General features: G+C 48.2%; 1 protein-coding gene across 1 annotated transcript in view; it reads right to left on the bottom strand.

Moving 5' to 3' along the window:
• Positions 1-21,361, bottom strand: part of LOC118362157 (ral GTPase-activating protein subunit alpha-2-like) — a 224,811-nt gene that overhangs the window by 18,292 nt on the left and 185,158 nt on the right. The gene's annotated exons all lie outside the window — the stretch shown is intronic.

Raw genomic sequence — 21,361 nt, 5'->3', positions numbered from 1 at the left:
AGAGGAGTAGTAATAACCAGACCACTGTAGCAGGCAGAGTACAATCAGACTGGCCACACAGCCACAAATGGGAAAGCAGTCAACAAATACACACACTACAGGCATAACGCTCCCCTTGCCGGCCCCCATTCCTGGGTGCTAGAACAGAACCCTGCTGGAGGCATTCATACGCTCCCAGACATCCCTCCCTCCCTCCATGCTACCCAACAGGGGGAAAATTGGAAACATTTGAAATTCAGAGTGCCAAGCAGGTAGAGCAATCTGGGAGCCTGGTGCTGGATGGATAGTCAGTCAGTCAGGTTAGAGCATTGGGAATAACAGAAAGGGATCAAAATGCCTGCCACACTAACTATGCTAGCTGTCTCTTTCTGCCTTCTTGATGACTGCACCTAACACATTGCCAGTCAAGAATGGACCCAAACAGGCCTTTACTATAGCCCCCGCTCTAGCCCCTACTCTAGGAACCCACTGGGCCATTCCCCTCTCATTAAGGGACTGCTGCCTGTGGTGAGGTTGTTGATAAGGCCCCTCTGGTAGAACAGTGGAGAGAAGATGGGTTGGGACTGGAACTGGGCTTTACTGGGAATGTGTATGCGCTGTGCTGGACTAAGTTTGGTTGGCTAAAATGGACTGGATGCGCTAAGATGGAACGGACTGGGCACATGCTGGCACAGCAGGGGTTGAGGCAGGCATGACGAATAGCTGAAAGGGAGCCGTTTCAAACTGAGGCTGACAGGCACCTGAGCCTAGGGCCTAGGGCAGCCTGAGGACAGGCAAGCTGCTCACCACACAGAGGGAGAGAGGAAGACAGAAAGAGCGGGAGAGAGAACAGTCTGGCTGAAACCATGAAGCTCAAACCCATGGAATAGAGGCAACACAAAAACATGGGTTAAGATCACCTGAGCTGTGGGTGAGGATGCCAGTGAGGCTGCACCATCATCTTCTCCCTGCCCCCAGATGCAGCTGACTCAACCAGGAGAGAGGACATCACAGGCTGGGTTGCCATGGCAACTGAGGTCACAGCACAACATGCAGGTCATATAACGGGTTTTATGAATGTACATTGAACAAAAATATAAACGCAACATGTAAAGTGTTGATCCCATGTTTCATGAGCTGAAATATCCCAGAAATGTTCCATAAGCACAAAAACCTTATTTCTCTCAAATGCTGTGCACAAATTTGTTTACATCCCTGTTAGTGAGCTTTTCTCCATTGCCAAGATAATCCATCAACCTGGCAGGTGAGGCATATCAAGAAGCTGACTAAACAGCATGATAATTACACAGGTGCACCGTGGCCACTCTAAAATGTGCAATTTTGTCACAACACAATGCTACAGATGTCTCAAGTTTTGAGGGAGTGTTCAATTGGCATGCTGACTGCGGGAATGTCCACTAGAGCTGTTGCCGGAGAATCTTATGTTCATTTCTCTACCATAAACTGCCTCCTTGAATGCACAAAAATACCATGAGGAGATCCTGAGGCCCATTGAGAGTCATTTTAAAAATATATATTTGACAAACAGATGCATATCTGTATTCCCAGTCATGTGAAATCCATAGATTAGGGCCTAATGAATTTATTTTAATTAACCGATTCCCTCATATGAAGTGTAACTAAGTAAAATCAATGGAATTGTTGCATGTTGCGTTCATAGTAGAGAGAGAGAGAGATGGGGGAGGACAACGAGAGAGGAGAGAGAAAGACAGAACAGAGGCGAGAGAAAAGGAAAGAGAGAGGGAGGAAAGAGAGAGCGAGAGAGAACCCTAGTCCACTGGGACAACAGAGACATATGGTTGTCCATTATCAGAGATGCAGATGACTGTGGCCTGTTATTGAGATTCCTAAAGCAAATATTGACTCCAGCTGGGGTGGCCGTCCACTCTCCTCTGACACACGCCTCTCCTCCACCTTGGACACTGACGCTTCCTCTACCCATGCCATCCAACGGAGAGAGGGAGCAAGGGAAAGAGATCAGGAGAGAGATGGAGGGAGAACCGATTGACTGCAATCAGTAAATGCGTGGCTTCTGTTGATTTTAAAATTGTAGCAGAGTATTCCCTAGCACAGCTCATATACAATGTGAGTGGTAACGTTGTCCCCATAGAAATGAAATGAGTGATTCTATTTTTATGGTTGTCCCCTCCCTCTATCTTCGGGTTTGTCTCTAATGACTAAGCTAGTTACAGAATGTTCCCCTGCTGCATATAAATCAAGACTGCTCCTGCCTGCCTGGCACCAAGTAATTCAATCAACGGACATGTCCAGGACAATGATGCAAAAAGCATATCCATGTCAAGTTCGCCAAACGCACAGACTTCTCACTGGGTGGCAAAACTCTCTCCCTCCACATATCGGTTTGGGATTTATGCTCTCAGGTCGCTCTAAAGTGCGACCAATTTGGTTGCATATGCAACAAAATATTATATGCAACCTGGAGTTTTATTTTGAGTGCACCAGTGCGATTAAAAGAAAATTCAAGATAAAATGTACAGAGTAACAATATTTCGCCGCGACACACTGATTGTTTCCAGTTCCCTGGCAACGCACACCAAGCCCAGACCCTTTCACTCAAGCAGGCAGCACACAGTTCCTCCACGTTGTTTATTCCCTCAGCATGCAGTCAATTCATAAGGAGGTCCACAGTACGGAAGTCTAGAGAGGATATATGAATTTAAAAAATAGTTCCCTCTTTATGGCAAGATCACAACTTATTTATCTCATGATCACTACATAACAAAAGTTGTTTTGTCGAGATCATGAGATAATCAAAAGTATCACGCATCATCCATTCATTTGTTCAGATACCCGATAACCACTTCATCAAGGAGCCCTGTGGCTGAGTTGATTGCAATGCGGGGCCATTTAAGCCCTGAACGATGCCTGACAGGCTGCTGTGGTCTCCCAGGCTGCTGTGGTCTCCCAGGCTGCCGTGGTCTCCCAGGCTGCCGTGGTCTCCCAGGCTGCTGTGGTCTCCCAGGCTGCTGTGGTCTCCCAGGCTGCCGTGGTCTCCCAGGCTGCTGTGGTCTCCCAGGCTGCCGTGGTCTCCCAGGCTGCCGTGGTCTCCCAGGCAGCCGTGGTCTCCCAGGCAGCCGTGGTCTCCCAGGCAGCCGTGGTCTCCCAGCCGTGGTCTCCCAGGCTGCCGTGGTCTCCCAGGCTGCCGTGGTCTCCCAGGCTGCCGTGGTCTCCCAGGCTGCCGTGGTCTCCCAGGCAGCCGTGGTCTCCCAGGCAGCCGTGGTCTCCCAGGCAGCCGTGGTCTCCCAGGCAGCCGTGGTCTCCCAGGCAGCAGTGGTCTCCCAGGCAGCCGTGGTCTCCCAGGCAGCCGTGGTCTCCCAGGCAGCCGTGGTCTCCCAGGCAGCCGTGGTCTCCCAGGCAGCCGTGGTCTCCCAGGCAGCCGTGGTCTCCCAGGCTGCATGCCGCCCCCAAGACCACAGCCAATCGCATGCAGGGAACAACACAGCTAATTTGGCTAGTCTTGTGAGCTAGCTAGTTAGCTAGGTAGTCTTGTTAGCTAGATATCTAGCATGTTATCTATGCTGGTTGTTAGCTTCCATAACTGATATGTAATTATGAGGGAAACGTCATGTTTTGTGGATAATATTACAAGTTACAGTGGGTAAGCTCCATTCCTGACAGGCTGATCAGATTCAAGAGGCTGATAAATCAGGATGTTTCATATGTAAGGCACCTTGCAGACAGCCTACAGGCAGCATCCTGACTTGTCAGTATCTGAGGTTGGTATAAATGTGATCAAACTCTGAGGCTGGAATTGAATGATCAACATGTCTGGAATGGAGCTCACCCACTCTGTAAATCTAAACATTATGCATAAAACATTAAGTGTCCCTTACAATTATACACATATTAGCTATGCAAGCTAACAACCAGCACAGATAACAAGCTAGCTAGCTAACAAGACTCCCTAGTATGGCTAGCTCACTCTCTCGACGAGCTGCATTGTTTCTTGCATGCGATTGGCTGTGGTTTTAATGGTGGCACACAGCCGGGGAGACATTGCTGCCTATCAGGCATCGTTCAGGGTTTAAATGCCCCATGAGGACTTTTATGCCCCATGAGCTTTAAGCTCAAGGTAAGGGACATTTAGCTTGCTAACATTCTAACTTATAAACTGGTAATGAGCTCCAAACACAAATTAAAGCATGATGTTAGCATGAAATGTATCATCCCTTAGTGTAGCAATGAATAAAAACATATGCACTGGTCCACCGTGGGCTCTGCTGCCTCAGCCATACTATCAATCTGTCATCAATATATCCACACTCCTATTTATAGAGTTTATCTTGTGATCTTGACAAAATAACAAAAGTTATGTCGTGATATTGAGATAAATAAGTTGTGATCTTGACATAACAAAGGAATTTATTCACATTCCGTACTGGACTTCCCAATAAAATAACGCTATTGCTAATGCTAAACGCTAACTTGCTAGCTAAATGACATAGCTCTAATGCAAGCATTAGCTCATTGCTACCAGTGGTGGTGTAGATCAGCATGTTGTTTGTGCAATGGCATGTTCTCTAACATTAATCAAATGTGATTATGCTGCCCTGGAAAACACTGACTAACACTTCGGTTTCTACCCTGTCAAAGCTTTTTCATTTGTTTTCATGCCAAACAACACTATTCCATTGATATGATTCCAACAGTTCACCCAAGCATTTTGTTCTATATCTATATATAAGTCAAATCGCAATATTTGGTTGAAAAATAGCAATTATATGTTTTGCGCATATTGTACAGCTCTACTAATAATCTGGTAACTTTACCAGTATATGCAAACATTTGGCGGCACAGAAAGGAAGGAAAAGTGATATCTTGATTAGGAGATGTGCTTCAAAAGTAATTATAGGATTCACATAGGCCCAACGTAGGCCATATCTCACTCAATAAGAAATATTTTTTTGTTATTTTAGTTACCTATTATTATTTTTATTTAGAGCCTTCCTTATGTATGACTCTGCTTATGTGTCTCTGGCTAACAACTTTGGCACTCAAAACAATTAGGCTAAATTACAAGAAGCTTGGCAGGATGAAAACACTGATATGTTTCCTCTATCAACGCAGTACAACTCATCCGTAGAATAACTGTCCTTTTACATTTGAACTGTAAAGTAAAAAGCGCGGTGGGGGGGCTTCCAGTGAAGCATGTTCCACCACTTTAGAAATCTCACAATATTCCCCCAAGTTCCAATGGCTGCACATTCCCTTCCATTAGAGAGAGGAGAGGAGTGGGAATGTCATTTCCATGAAGCGTGTCAGAACGCTGTGTGAGCAACTGAAAAACCTCTTCAGTCAGACGAGATTGGAAACAACCTGCAATGTAAAATAATGCTATGACCTCAATCAACAACAGGTCAGCTTTAAAAAATAAACTGAGAGAGAAGTAATCAAAGAATTCTTGGTTATGACAAAAAAAAAACACAATTCAAAAAACCACGTATTTAAGTAGGTAATAGTCCTCCTCCAGCCCCTCCCCTCCCTCTGAATCCATGGTGCTCTGGGACAAAAAACAGTGAGTGATGGTTCCGATAAATCCGGGATGTGGCTGTTGGGTGAGGTGTGAGTGTGTATATGCAACACAGAGCCTCCACACATTAAGAACACTGCCACTCTTATTAACAAATCCATGTGTGTTCCATGAAACAGCAAACAATTCCTGTGTGTGTCTGCACATGTGCATGCAATGTGTGTATGCATGTGTGTGTGTGTGTGTGTGTGTGTGTGTGTGTGTGTGTGTGTGTGTGTGCGTACTGTCTAAATGGAAGGGTGGTCAAGGGGGAATCAGGGGACAAGCGTCATTGTGGATCAAAGCCAAACTCAGGCAGCAGCAGTAGTGGCAGTAGCAGCAGCAGTAGTGGCAGTAGCAGCAGCAGTAGTAGTAACAGTGAGCAGCAGTAGCAGCAGCAGTAGTGGCAGTAGCAGCAGCAGTAGTGGCAGTAGCAGCAGCAGTAGTAGTAACAGTGAGCAGCAGTAGCAGCAGCAGTAGTGGCAGTAGCAGCAGCAGTAGCAGAACAGTGAGCAGCAGTAGCAGCAGCAGTAGTGGCAGTAGCAGCAGCAGTAGTAGTAACAGTGAGCAGCAGTAGCAGCAGCAGTAGTGGCAGTAGCAGCAGCAGTAGCAGAACAGTGAGCAGCAGTAGCAGCAGCAGTAGTAGTAACAGTGAGCAGCAGTAGCAGCAGCAGTAGTGGCAGTAGCAGCAGCAGTAGCAGAACAGTGAGCAGCAGTAGCAGCAGCAGTAGTGGCAGTAGCAGCAGCAGTAGCACAACAGTGAGCAGCAGTAGCAGCAGCAGTGAGCAGCAGTAGCAGCAGCAGTAGTGGCAGTAGCAGCAGTAGTAGTAACAGTGAGCAGCAGTAGCAGCAGCAGTAGTGGCAGTAGCAGCAGCAGTAGCAGAACAGTGAGCAGCAGTAGCAGCAGCAGTAGTGGCAGTAGCAGCAGCAGTAGTAGTAACAGTGAGCAGCAGTAGCAGCAGCAGTAGTGGCAGTAGCAGCAGCAGTAGCAGAACAGTGAGCAGCAGTAGCAGCAGCAGTAGTGGCAGTAGCAGAACAGTGAGCAGCAGTAGCAGCAGCAGTAGCAGCAGCAGTAGTAGTAACAGTGAGCAGCAGTAGCAGCAGCAGTAGTGGCAGTAGCAGCAGCAGTAGCAGAACAGTGAGCAGAGCAGCAGCAGTAGTGGCAGTAGCAGCAGTAGTAGTAACAGTGAGCAGCAGTAGCAGCAGCAGTAGTGGCAGTAGCAGCAGCAGTAGTAGTAACAGTGAGCAGCAGTAGCAGCAGTAGTGGCAGTAGCAGCAGCAGTAGCAGAACAGTGAGCAGCAGTAGCAGCAGCAGTAGTGGCAGTAGCAGCAGCAGTAGTAGTAACAGTGAGCAGCAGTAGCAGCAGCAGTAGTGGCAGTAGCAGCAGCAGTAGCAGGACAGTGAGCAGCAGTAGCAGAAGTAGCAGTACAGTGAGCAGCAGTAGCAGCAGTAGAACCAGTAGCAGCTGTAGCAGTGAGCAGCAGCAGTAGCAGTAGCAACAGCACAGTGAGCAGCAGGAGCATTAGCAGCAGTAGTAGCAGCACAATGAGCAGCAGGAGCAGTAGCAGCAGGAGCAGTCGCAGCAGGAGCAGTAGCAGCAGTAATAGCAGTAGCAGCAGTAGTAGTAGCAGCAGCACAGTGAACAGCAGCGGTAGTAGCAGTAGTAGTAGCAGTAGCAGCAGTAGTAGTAGCAGTAGTAGTAGCAGTAGTAGTAGCAGCACAGTGAACAGCAGCAGTAGTAGCAGTAGTAGTAGCAGTAGCAGCAGTAGTAGTAGCAGCAGCACAGTGAACAGCAGCGGTAGTAGCAGCACAGTGAACAGCAGCAGTAGCAGTAGCAGCAGTAGTAGTAGCAGCAGCACAGTGAACAGCAGCAGTAGTAGCAGTAGTAGTAGCAGCAGTAATAGCAGTAGCAGCAGTAGTAGTAGCAGCAGCACAGTGAACAGCAGCAGTAGTAGTAGCAGCAGCACAGTGAACAGCAGTAGTAGTAGCAGCAGTAATAGCAGTAGCAGCAGTAGTAGTAGCAGCAGCACAGTGAACAGCAGCAGTAGTAGCAGTAGTAGTAGCAGCAGTAATAGCAGTAGCAGCAGTAGTAGTAGCAGCAGCACAGTGAACAGCAGCAGTAGTAGCAGCACAGTGAACAGCAGCAGTAGTAGCAGTAGTAGTAGCAGCAGCAGTAGCAGCAGTAGTAGTAGCAGTAGTAGCAGTAGCAGCAGCACAGTGAACAGCAGCAGTAGTAGCAGCACAGTGAACAGCAGCAGTAGCAGCAGCACAGTGAACAGCAGCAGTAGTAGCAGCACAGTGAACAGCAGCAGTAGCAGCAGCACAGTGAACAGCAGCAGTAGTAGCAGCACAGTGAACAGCAGCATTAGTAGCACACAGTGAACAGCAGCAGTAGTAGTAGCACAGTGAACAGCAGCAGTAGCAGTAGCAGCAGTAGTAGCAGTAGTAGCAGTAGCAGCAGCACAGTGAACAGCAGCAGTAGTAGCAGCACAGTGAACAGCAGCAGTAGCAGCAGCACAGTGAACAGCAGCAGTAGTAGCAGCACAGTGAACAGCAGCAGTAGCAGCAGCACAGTGAACAGCAGCAGTAGTAGCAGCACAGTGAACAGCAGCATTAGTAGCAGCACAGTGAACAGCAGCAGTAGCAGCAGCACAGTGAACAGCAGCAGTAGTAAGCACAGTGAACAGCAGCATTAGTAGCAGCACAGTGAACAGCAGCAGTAGTAGTAGCAGTAGTAGTAGCAGCAGCACAGTGAACAGCAGCAGTAGTAGCAGTAGTAGTAGCAGCAGCAGTGAACAGCAGCAGTAGTAGCAGTAGTAGTAGCAGCAGCACAGTGAACAGCAGCAGTAGTAGCAGCACAGTGAACAGCAGCAGTAGTAGTAGCACAGTGAACAGCAGCAGTAGCAGCAGCACAGTGAACAGCAGCAGTAGTAGCAGCACAGTGAACAGCAGCAGTAGCAGCAGCACAGTGAACAGCAGCAGTAGCAGCAGCACAGTGAACAGCAGCAGTAGCAGCAGCACAGTGAACAGCAGCAGTAGTAGCAGCACAGTGAACAGCAGTAGTAGTAGCAGTAGTAGTAGCAGCACAGTGAACAGCAGCAGTAGCAGCAGCACAGTGAACAGCAGCAGTAGTAGCAGCACAGTGAACAGCAGCAGTAGCAGCAGCACAGTGAACAGCAGCAGTAGCAGCAGCACAGTGAACAGCAGCAGTAGTAGCAGCACAGTGAACAGCAGTAGTAGTAGCAGTAGTAGTAGCAGCACAGTGAACAGCAGCAGTAGTAGCAGCACAGTGAACAGCAGTAGTAGTAGCAGTAGTAGTAGCAGCACAGTGAACAGCAGCATTAGTAGCAGCACAGTGAACAGCAGCAGTAGTAGCAGCACAGTGAACAGCAGCAGCAGCAGCACAGTGAACAGCAGCAGTAGCAGCAGCACAGTGAACAGCAGCATTAGTAGCAGCACAGTGAACAGCAGCAGTAGTAGTAGCAGTAGTAGTAGCAGCAGCACAGTGAACAGCAGCAGTAGTAGCAGTAGTAGTAGCAGCAGCACAGTGAACAGCAGCAGTAGTAGCAGTAGTAGTAGCAGCAGCACAGTGAACAGCAGGAGTAGTAGTAGCAGTAGTAGCAGCAGCACAGTGAACAGCAGCAGTAGTAGTAGCAGTAGTAGCAGCAGCACAGTGAACAGCAGCAGTAGTAGCAGTACAGTGAACAGCAGCAGTAGCAGCAGCACAGTGAACAGTTAGCACAGTGAACAGCAGCATTAGTAGCAGCACAGTGAACAGCAGCAGTAGCAGCAGCACAGTGAACAGCAGCAGTAGCAGCAGCACAGTGAACAGCAGCAGTAGTAGCAGCACAGTGAACAGCAGTAGTAGTAGCAGTAGTAGTAGCAGCACAGTGAACAGCAGCAGTAGTAGCAGTAGTAGTAGCAGCAGCACAGTGAACAGCAGCAGTAGTAGCAGTACAGTGAACAGCAGCAGTAGTAGCAGCACAGTGAACAGCAGCATTAGTAGCAGCACAGTGAACAGCAGCAGTAGTAGTAGCAGCACAGTGAACAGCAGCATTAGTAGCAGCACAGTGAACAGCAGCAGTAGCAGCAGCACAGTGACAAGCAGCAGTAGTAGCAGTACAGTGAACAGCAGCAGTAGTAGCAGCACAGTGAACAGCAGCATTAGTAGCAGCACAGTGAACAGCAGCAGTAGTAGTAGCACACAGTGAACAGCAGCATTAGTAGCAGCACAGTGAACAGCAGCATTAGTAGCAGCACAGTGAACAGCAGCAGCAGCACAGTGAACAGCAGCAGTAGCAGCAGCACAGTGAACAGCAGCAGTAGTAGCAGCACAGTGAACAGCAGTAGTAGTAGCAGTAGTAGTAGCAGCACAGTGAACAGCAGCAGTAGCAGCAGTAGTAGTAGCAGTAGTAGTAGCAGCAGCACAGTGAACAGCAGCAGTAGTAGTAGCAGTAGCACAGTGAACAGCAGCAGTAGCAGCAGTAGTAGTAGCAGTAGCAGTAGCAGTAGTAGTAGCAGCAGCACAGTGAACAGCAGCAGTAGTAGCAGCACAGTGAACAGCAGCAGTAGCAGCAGCACAGTGAACAGCAGCATTAGTAGCAGCACAGTGAACAGCAGCAGTAGCAGCAGCACAGTGAACAGCAGCATTAGCAGCAGCACAGTGAACAGCAGCAGTAGCAGCAGCACAGTGAACAGCAGTAGTAGTAGCAGTAGTAGTAGCAGCACAGTGAACAGCAGCAGTAGTAGCAGCACAGTGAACAGCAGCATTAGTAGCAGCACAGTGAACAGCAGCAGTAGTAGCAGCACAGTGAACAGCAGTAGTAGTAGCAGTAGTAGTAGCAGCACAGTGAACAGCAGAAGTAGTAGCAGCACAGTGAACAGCAGTAGTAGTAGCAGTAGTAGTAGCAGCACAGTGAACAGCAGCAGTAGTAGCAGCACAGTGAACAGCAGTAGTAGTAGCAGTAGTAGTAGCAGCACAGTGAACAGCAGCATTAGTAGCAGCACAGTGAACAGCAGCAGTAGTAGCAGCACAGTGAACAGCAGTAGTAGTAGCAGTAGTAGTAGCAGCACAGTGAACAGCAGCAGTAGTAGCACAGTGAACAGCAGCAGTAGTAGCAGTACAGTGAACAGCAGCAGTAGTAGCAGCACAGTGAACAGCAGCATTAGTAGCAGCACAGTGAACAGCAGCAGTAGTAGTAGCAGCAGCACAGTGAACAGCAGCAGTAGCAGCAGTAGTAGCAGTAGTAGTAGCAGTAGTAGTAGCAGCAGCAGTGAACAGCAGCAGTAGTAGCAGCACAGTGAACAGCAGCAGTAGCAGCAGCACAGTGAACAGCAGCATTAGTAGCAGCACAGTGAACGGCAGCAGTAGCAGCAGCACAGTGAACAGCAGCATTAGCAGCAGCACAGTGAACAGCAGCAGTAGCAGCAGCACAGTGAACAGCAGCAGTAGTAGCAGCACAGTGAACAGCAGCAGTAGTAGCAGCACAGTGAACAGCAGCAGTAGCAGCAGCACAGTGAACAGCAGCAGTAGCAGCAGCACAGTGAACAGCAGCAGTAGCAGCAGCACAGTGAACAGCAGCATTAGTAGCAGCACAGTGAACAGCAGCAGTAGCAGCAGCACAGTGAACAGCAGCAGTAGTAGCAGCACAGTGAACAGCAGCAGTAGTAGCAGTAGTAGTAGCAGCAGCACAGTGAACAGCAGCAGTAGTAGCAGTAGTAGTAGCAGCAGCACAGTGAACAGCAGCAGTAGTAGCAGTAGCAGTAGCAGCACAGTGAACAGCAGCAGTAGTAGCAGTAGTAGTAGCAGCAGCAGTAGTAGCAGTACAGTGAACAGCAGCAGTAGTAGCAGTAGTAGTAGCAGCAGCACAGTGAACAGCAGCAGTAGTAGCAGTAGTAGTAGCAGCAGCAGTAGTAGCAGTACAGTGAACAGCAGTAGTAGCAGTAGTAGTAGCAGCAGCACAGTGAACAGCAGCAGTAGCAGCAGTAGTAGTAGCAGCAGCACAGTGAACAGCAGCAGTAGTAGCAGTAGTAGTAGCAGCAGCAGTAGTAGCAGTACAGTGAACAGCAGCAGTAGTAGCAGCACAGTGAACAGCAGCAGTAGTAGCAGCACAGTGAACAGCAGCAGTAGCAGCAGTAGTAGCAGCACAGTGAACAGCAGCAGTAGCAGCAGCACAGTGAACAGCAGCAGTAGCAGCAGCACAGTGAACAGCAGCAGTAGCAGCAGCACAGTGAACAGCAGCAGTAGTAGCAGCACAGTGAACAGCAGTAGTAGTAGCAGCAGGAGCAGTAGCAGCAGTAGTAGCAATAGTAGTGGCAGCAGGAGCAGTAGCAGCAGTAGTAGCAATAGTAGTAGCAGCACAGTGAACAGCAGGAGCAGTAGCAGCAGTGAATCATGTTCAAGGTGAATAGGCCCTCAGATGGTTCTTCATTAGCAGACTGCTCTGACTCAGGACCCCTACACCCATTCTCTCTCTCGCTCTCTCTATCCAGAGGGACCCATCCTAAACCCCTGATCACCCCTACCACCACCATTTCTCACTCATTCGCTCTCCAGAGGGACCCATTCTGAAACTATGTATCTCTCTCTCTGCACTCTAGGTCCAGTGGGACCTATATTGAACCCCAGTGCCCCCCCCGCCCCTGTCCTCTCTCTATCCATAGGGACCCATTTACCCCCCATCGCTCCAGAGAGGCATTCTGAGCAGGCCTGCCTGCCTCTGTCTCCCCCTGTACCCTGCTGACAAATGGCCTCACTGCCCCCTGACCCTTGCACATCATCACTCACACATACAGCTCCACACACACAGAGCAGGGAGGGACATACTAGCCAAAGGACTAGGATTATTAATCCACCAGAACAATACAAAAACAGTGTCTCTCCATTACATTAACTCTAAGTGAAAACAAGTATTTCCTCATCTCCTGTCAACCACAACTTTCAGTGGACTGGAAAGTAGTCTGCTCATCCTCTGAGAATTGAAACCATCACTTTAGGCTGTGGGACGGGAGCTGGGAGTGTTAATCTGTTGAGGGGGCCTCACAGCAGGGGTCTCCACACCACCAGATTAGAGTCTAGAGGAGAGAAGGGCTTTAAATCTCCATCCTGAGGTCTCCCTCTCACAGCCTGGAGACGAGCCATATAGGTCAATTAGCTCCACTCAGAGCTTGTGGTGGGGAGCCTAAGCAGTGGCCAGAGCCCCCCTCACCCTAACTGACTCGGAGCCAAGAGAGAGATATTAGACAGCAGGGTTCCAGGGCAGCAGCCTGAGGGGAGGTCAAGATCTTGGTGGCCAGAAATGTTGCCCTAGCCTAGGCTCTAGTCTCTCTCTATGGGGAAGAGACGCTGTCTTTGCTCTGAGTGGAAGTACGCACATCACACTCAGCTCTGAGCTGCTACCCCACTGAGATGCTAATGATACATGCGAAGGAGTGGCCCAAAGGATCCTCAAATATCCTCCATTTAAGCAGTAGTTTTGTACCTTTTCATCATACATCTATCTCTTATTCAGTCTGCAACTCTCTGTAGTGTCTCCTCATTATTTTAACTAATTTATTACAGTGCACCAACACAAGGCGATCACAAAAACACAGAGAATTCTGTCTCTCCTACAACAATAGGGAGTAAGTAACTACCCTAGGATGAAGAGCCAAGGTCAATACTGCTGGTAGAAAAGTCCTCTTTCTAAATGGCCTCTCAGAGTTTGGAGGCGAAGTGGTAGAGTGCATGTGGGTGCTTGACCCGCTCGCTTACCCAGATCTACCTATAACCTCTGCCAATCAGCTTGACCTTCTGGAGGAGAAGCGAGGAGAGGGTATGAGTGTAGAGGAGGGTACGAGTTTGGCGGAAGCTACTGCATTGACTCCCAGAGCCGTAGGCTTCAGGGATGTTAGTGGAGCAGGAACAGACATACCACAGAAGAGTCCTTCCTCCTAAATAAAAGGCACCAGCACCACGCTATCCCCCCTACTCCCAGTCATCCTGCACACACACTATCCATCAGTCAATATGGATGCAGTACATATCTCATTAATTTGGTCCAGGATGGTTTGTGTGACGTTGCATGAACACATTCAAATGAATCAAGTGTCAAAGTGTCAAATCCTGGAATAAATGGTGTAGAGAAATGGAGCAGTGGAGAAGAGGAGAGGCACCACCAGCCATTACACAGGTACAGAGTGTAGTAGAGAGATGATTGAGAGGGTGGGAGGGAGAGAAAGAGATGGAGAGGCACCACCAGCCATTACACAGGTACAGAGTGTAGTAGAGAGATGATTGAGAGGGTGGGAGGGAGAGAAAGAGATGGAGAGGCACCACCAGCCATTACACAGGTACAGAGTGTAGTAGAGAGATGATTGAGAGGGTGGGAGGGAGAGAAAGAGATGGAGAGGCACCACCAGCCATTACACAGGTAGAGAGTGTAGTAGAGAGATGATTGAGAGGGTGGGAGGGAGAGAAAGAGAAGGAGAGGCACCACCAGCCATTACACAGGTACAGAGTGTAGTAGAGAGATGATTGAGAGGGTGGGAGGGAGAGAAAGAGATGGAGAGGCACCACCAGCCATTACACAGGTAGAGAGTGTAGTAGAGAGATGATTGAGAGGGTGGGAGGGAGAGAAAGAGAAGGAGAGGCACCACCAGCCATTACACAGGTAGAGAGTGTAGTAGAGAGATGATTGAGAGGGTGGGAGGGAGAGAAAGAGATGGAGAGGCACCACCAGCCATTACACAGGTACAGAGTGTAGTAGAGAGATGATTGAGAGGGTGGGAGGGAGAGAAAGAGATGGAGAGGCACCACCAGCCATTACACAGGTACATAGTGTAGTAGAGAGATGATTGAGAGGGTGGGAGGGAGAGAAAGAGAAGGAGAGGCACCACCAGCCATTACACAGGTACAGAGTGTAGTAGAGAGATGATTGAGAGGGTGGGAGGGAGAGAAAGAGATGGAGAGGCACCACCAGCCATTACACAGGTAGAGAGTGTAGTAGAGAGATGATTGAGAGGGTGGGAGGGAGAGAAAGAGAAGGAGAGGCACCACCAGCCATTACACAGGTAGAGAGTGTAGTAGAGAGATGATTGAGAGGGTGGGAGGGAGAGAAAGAGATGGAGAGGCACCACCAGCCATTACACAGGTACAGAGTGTAGTAGAGATGATTGAGAGGGTGGGAGGGAGAGAAAGAGATGGAGAGGCACCACCAGCCATTACACAGGTACAGAGTGTAGTAGAGAGATGATTGAGAGGGTGGGAGGGAGAGAAAGAGAAGGAGAGGCACCACCAGCCATTACACAGGTACAGAGTGTAGTAGAGAGATGATTGAGAGGGTGGGAGGGAGAGAAAGAGAAGGAGAGGCACCACCAGCCATTACACAGGTACAGAGTGTAGTAGAGAGATTGAGAGGGTGGGAGGGAGAGAAAGAGATGGAGAGGCACCACCAGCCATTACACAGGTACATAGTGTAGTAGAGAGATGATTGAGAGGGTGGGAGGGAGAGAAAGAGAAGGAGAGGCACCACCAGCCATTACACAGGTACAGAGTGTAGTAGAGAGATGATTGAGAGGGTGGGAGGGAGAGAAAGAGATGGAGAGGCACCACCAGCCATTACACAGGTAGAGAGTGTAGTAGAGAGATGATTGAGAGGGTGGGAGGGAGAGAAAGAGATGGAGAGGCACCACCAGCCATTACACAGGTACAGAGTGTAGTAGAGAGATGATTGAGAGGGTGGGAGTGAGAGAAAGAGAAGGAGAGGCACCACCAGCCATTACACAGGTACAGAGTGTAGTAGAGAGATGATTGAGAGGGTGGGAGGGAGAGAAAGAGAAGGAGAGGCACCACCAGCCATTACACAGGTACATAGTGTAGTAGAGAGATGATTGAGAGGGTGGGAGTGAGAGAAAGAGAAGGAGAGGCACCACCAGCCATTACACAGGTACAGAGTGTAGTAGAGAGATGATTGAGAGGGTGGGAGGGAGAGAAAGAGAAGGAGAGGCACCACCAGCCATTACACAGGTACATAGTGTAGTAGAGAGATGATTGAGAGGGTGGGAGGGAGAGAAAGAGATGGAGAGGCACCACCAGCCATTACACAGGTACAGAGTGTAGTAGAGAGATGATTGAGAGGGTGGGAGGGAGAGAAAGAGATGGAGAGGCACCACCAGCCATTACACAGGTACAGAGTGTAGTAGAGAGATGATTGAGAGGGTGGGAGGGAGAGAAAGAGAAGGAGAGGCACCACCAGCCATTACACAGGTACAGAGTGTAGTAGAGAGATGATTGAGAGGGTGGGAGGGAGAGAAAGAGATGGAGAGGCACCACCAGCCATTACACAGGTACAGAGTGTAGTAGAGAGATGATTGAGAGGGTGGGAGGGAGAGAAAGAGATGGAGAGGCACCACCAGCCATTACACAGGTACAGAGTGTAGTAGAGAGATGATTGAGAGGGTGGGAGGGAGAGAAAGAGATGGAGAGGCACCACCAGCCATTACACAGGTACATAGTGTAGTAGAGAGATGATTGAGAGGGTGGGAGGGAGAGAAAGAGAAGGAGAGGCACCACCAGCCATTACACAGGTACAGAGTGTAGTAGAGAGATGATTGAGAGGGTGGGAGGGAGAGAAAGAGATGGAGAGGCACCACCAGCCATTACACAGGTACAGAGTGTAGTAGAGAGATGATTGAGAGGGTGGGAGGGAGAGAAAGAGATGGAGAGGCACCACCAGCCATTACACAGGTACAGAGTGTAGTAGAGAGATGATTGAGAGGGTGGGAGGGAGAGAAAGAGATGGAGAGGCACCACCAGCCATTACACAGGTACAGAGTGTAGTAGAGAGATGATTGAGAGGGTGGGAGGGAGAGAAAGAGATGGAGAGGCACCACCAGCCATTACACAGGTAGAGAGTGTAGTAGAGAGATGATTGAGAGGGTGGGAGGGAGAGAAAGAGATGGAGAGGCACCACCAGCCATTACACAGGTACATAGTGTAGTAGAGAGATGATTGAGAGGGTGGGAGGGAGAGAAAGAGATGGAGAGGCACCACCAGCCATTACACAGGTACATAGTGTAGTAGAGAGATGATTGAGAGGGTGGGAGGGAGAGAAAGAGATGTAGAGGCACCACCAGCCATCACACAGGTACAGAGTGTAGTAGAGAGATGATTGAGAGGGTGGGAGGGAGAGAAAGAGATGGAGAGGCACCACCAGCCATTACACAGGTACATAGTGTAGTAGAGAGATGATTGAGAGGGTGGGAGGGAGAGAAAGAGATGTAGAGGCACCACCAGCCATTACACAGGTACATAGTGTAGTAGAGAGATGATTGAGAGGGTGGGAGGGAGAGAAAGAGATGGAGAGGCACCACCAGCCATTACACAGGTACAGAGTGTAGTAGAGAGATGATTGAGAGGGTGGGAGGGAGAGAAAGAGATGGAGAGGCACCACCAGCAATTACACAGGTACAGAGTGTAGTAGAGAGATGATTGAGAGGGTGGGAGGGAGAGAAAGAGATGGAGAGGCACCACCAGCCATTACACAGGTAGAGAGTGTAGTAGAGAGATGATTGAGAGGGTGGGAGGGAGAGAAAGAGATGGAGAGGCACCACCAGCCATTACACAGGTACAGAGTGTAGTAGAGAGATGATTGAGAGGGTGGGAGGGAGAGAAAGAGATGGAGAGGCACCACCAGCCATTACACAGGTACATAGTGTAGTAGAGAGATGATTGAGAGGGTGGGAGGGAGAGAAAGAGATGGAGAGGCACCACCAGCCATTACACAGGTACAGAGTGTAGTAGAGAGATGATTGAGAGGGTGGGAGGGAGAGAAAGAGATGGAGAGGCACCACCAGCCATTACACAGGTACATAGTGTAGTAGAGAGATGATTGAGAGGGTGGGAGGGAGAGGAAGAGATGGAGAGGCACCACCAGCCATTACACAGGTACATAGTGTAGTAGAGAGATGATTGAGAGGGTGGGAGGGAGAGAAAGAGATGGAGAGGCACCACCAGCCATTACACAGGTAGAGAGTGTAGTAGAGAGATGATTGAGAGGGTGGGAGGGAGAGAAAGAGATGGAGAGGCACCACCAGCAATTACACAGGTACAGAGTGTAGTAGAGAGATGATTGAGAGGGTGGGAGGGAGAGAAAGAGATGGAGAGGCACCACCAGCCATTACACAGGTACAGAGTGTAGTAGAGAGATGATTGAGAGGGTGGGAGGGAGAGAAAGAGATGGAGAGGCACCACCAGCCATTACACAGGTACAGAGTGTAGTAGAGAGATGATTGAGAGGGTGGGAGGGAGAGAAAGAGATGGAGAGGCACCACCAGCCATTACACAGGTAGAGAGTGTAGTAGAGAGATAATTGAGAGGGTGGGAGGGAGAGAAAGAGATGGAGAGGCACCACCAGCCATTACACAGGTAGAGAGTGTAGTAGAGAGATGATTGAGAGGGTGGGAGGGAGAGAAAGAGATGGAGAGGCACCACCAGCCATTACACAGGTAGAGAGTGTAGTAGAGAGATGATTGAGAGGGTGGGAGGGAGAGAAAGAGATGGAGAGGCACCACCAGCCATTACACAGGTACATAGTGTAGTAGGGAGATGATTGAGAGGGTAGGAGGGAGAGAAAGAGATGGAGAGGCACCACCAGCCATTACACAGGTACATAGTGTAGTAGAGAGATGATTGAGAGGGTGGGAGGGAGAGAAAGAGAAGGAGAGGCACCACCAGCCATTACACAGGTAGAGAGTGTAGTAGAGAGATGATTGAGAGGGTGGGAGGGAGAGAAAGAGAAGGAGAGAAGGAGACAGTGAGTGAGAAAGGGAGAGGGAGAGAGCAGGTGTTGATTGGAGAAGGGCTGGGCGGTGTGTGCCAGGCAGGCCAGCGGTACCTGTTGTCACAGTGTGTGCCAAAGTGTGAAGCTCATCCCAGCGGAAAGCTCCAGATGTGTGAAGTGATTATAGGGAAGACAAGGGGAGAGGGACAGAGAGAGAGGTGGCTGCAGAGATGAATTTGGCTTTAGGAAGAGAGGCGAATACAGAGCATTTTGAAAATATTCACACCCCTTGATTTTTCCACATTTGAATTTCAAATGGATTACACCTAGATTTCGTGTCACTGGCCTACACACGTTAAAGTGGAATTATGTTTTTAGAAATATTTACAAATTAATAAAAAATGTACAGCTGAAATGTCTTTAGTCAATAAGTATTCAAACCCTTTGTTATGGCAAATCCTAAATAAGTTCAGGAAAAAATAAATTGTTCAATAAACCACTTACACTAATATATACAAAAGTATGTGGACACCCCTTCAAACGAGGGAATTTGGCTATTTCAGCCACACCCGTTGCTGACAGGTGTATAAAATCTAGCACCCAGTCATGCAATCTCCATAGACAAACATTGGCAGTAGAATGGGCTTACTGAAGAGCTCAGTGACATTCAACATGGCACCATCATAGGACGCCACCTTTCCAACAAGTAGGTTCGTCATGTTTCTGCCCTGTTAGAGCTGTGAAGTAGAAACGTCGAGGAGCAACAACGACTCAGCCGGGAAGTGGTAGGCCACACAAAGCTCACAGAACGGAACCTCCGAATGCTGAAGCGTGTACCACATAAAAGCAGTGGTGGAAAAAGTATCAAATGTCATACTTGATTAAAAGTAAAGATACCAGACGAGCACGCTCCAAAACTCAGACATTATTTACAAACACAGTATTTGTGTTTTGTGAGTCCGCCAGATCAGAGCTAGTAGGGATTACAATGTGTTACATTGATAGTTGCCATAATTCTGTCTTGCTTGAGCATTCTAAATGTAATGATTATTTTTTACTCCATACATTTTCCCTGACACCTAAAAGTAGATTTTTTTTCTTTAGGAATGTAGTGGAGTAAAAGTTGTCAAAAATATAAATAGTATTGTACAGATACTGCAAAAAAACTACTTAAGTAGTACTTTAAAGTATTAAGCTAATATGCTAAGAAGTTGCAAAGTTGCTAATTAGCTAAAATGATAAAGTTGTCCGTGATGAGATTCGAACGCGCAACCTTTGGGTTGCTAGATGTACCCGTTATATATCCACCCACCCCGTCCTACTTTCACTTTTGCCTTAATTAAGTAATCTTCTGTCTTATGTAACTATACCAAAAGTAATATATCATACTCATTTGAGTGTCCCAGATTTTGGTTTAGTATGTTATGTCTAGTCTATGAGAGAGATGGCTTCAGAGATTAATTTGATTTCAGGTAGAGAGCGACAGAAAGGGGAATACTGTTGAAAGAGGGGCTAAAGAGAGCATATGACAGAAACTACTCAGTATGTCTGAAACTACCCATAATGCATAGGAATATATCCAAGCCCTAGTGTCTCATTAGACAGATTGTTCCTGTGAGAATCAGGAAGTAGTGGGTGAGTGAGAAAGATAAAGAGATATTTCTCTATTCTTTCACCTGGGAAGTGAATTGAGAAGCCGTTCTCATTTCCAATAACGACCTGGCTAAGATCCAATATGAGCTGTACTGAAGTCTGTAATAAAATGGCAAATTACAGGAGCTTTAACAAGTGGCCTAATAAGGACCAATGCCACAGGGGGTTACACTGGCACCTCACCACCGTCCATCTGAGAGTGAGACGGGGCACAGGGCGTTATGGCTGTGACATCACTACTTACCCGTGACATCACTTCTACAGTAGCCAGCAGCACCAATCCAGACAGAGGGCTGTGTCTGCTAGCTGTCATGGGCCCTTATTTATGACTGGACCACAATGCAGAAGTGGCCCATTTTCTTAAGCATGAGACGTCGCTGGCAGTTTACAATTCCCTTAGGCGCACTAATAATCCATTAGGACTTCATGACAAATCAAATGGACAGCATCTACAGTTGAAGTTGGAAGTTTACATACACCTCAGTCAAATACATTTAAACTCAGTTTTTCACAATTCCTGACTTTTAATCCGAGTAAAAATTCCCTGTCTTAGGTCAGTTAGGATCACCACTTTATTTTAAGAATGTGAAATGTCAGAATAATAGTAGAGAGAATTATTTATTTCAGCTTTTACTTCTTTCATCACATTCCCAGTGGGTCAGAAGTTTACATACACTCAATTAGTATTTGGTAGCATTGCCTTTAAATTGTTTAACTTGGGTCAAACATTTCGGGTAGGCTTCCATAAGCTTCCCACAATAACTTGGGTGCATTTTGGCCCATTCCTCCTGACAGAGATAGTGTAACTGAGTCAGGTTTGTAGGCCTCCTTGCTCGCACACGCTTTTTCAGTTCTGCCAACAAATTTTCTATAGGATTGAGGTCAGGGCTATGTGATTGCCACTCCAATACCTTGACTTTGTTGTCCATAAGCCATTTTGTCACAACCTTGGAAGTATGCTTGGGGTCATTGTCCATTTGGAAGACCCATTTGCGAGCAAGCTTTAACTTCCTGACTGATGTCTTGAGATGTTGCTTAAATATATCCACATAATTTTCCTTCCTCATGATGCTATCTATTTTGTGAAGTGCACCAGTCCCTCCTGCAGCAAAGCACCCCCACAGCATGATGCTGCCACCCCCGTGCTTCATGGTTGGGATGGTGTTCTTCTCGGCTTGCAAGCATCCCCCCTTTTCCTCCAAACATAACGATGTTCATTATGGCCAACAGTTCTATTTTTGTTTCATCAGACCAGAGGACATTTCTCCAAAAAGTACGATCTTTGTCCGCATGTGTAGTTGCAAACCGTAGTCTGGCTTTTTCATGGCGGTTTTGGAGCAGTGGCTTCTTCCTTGCTGAGTGGCCTTTCAGGTTATGTCGATATAGGACTCGTTTTACTGTGGCTATAGATACTTT

Source organism: Oncorhynchus keta, chromosome 29, assembly GCF_023373465.1.
Source record: "Oncorhynchus keta strain PuntledgeMale-10-30-2019 chromosome 29, Oket_V2, whole genome shotgun sequence".
Classification (NCBI taxonomy): Eukaryota; Metazoa; Chordata; class Actinopteri; order Salmoniformes; family Salmonidae; genus Oncorhynchus; species Oncorhynchus keta.
Note: the sequence above shows the minus strand (reverse complement) of the source record. Positions and strands in the feature narration are given on the sequence as shown.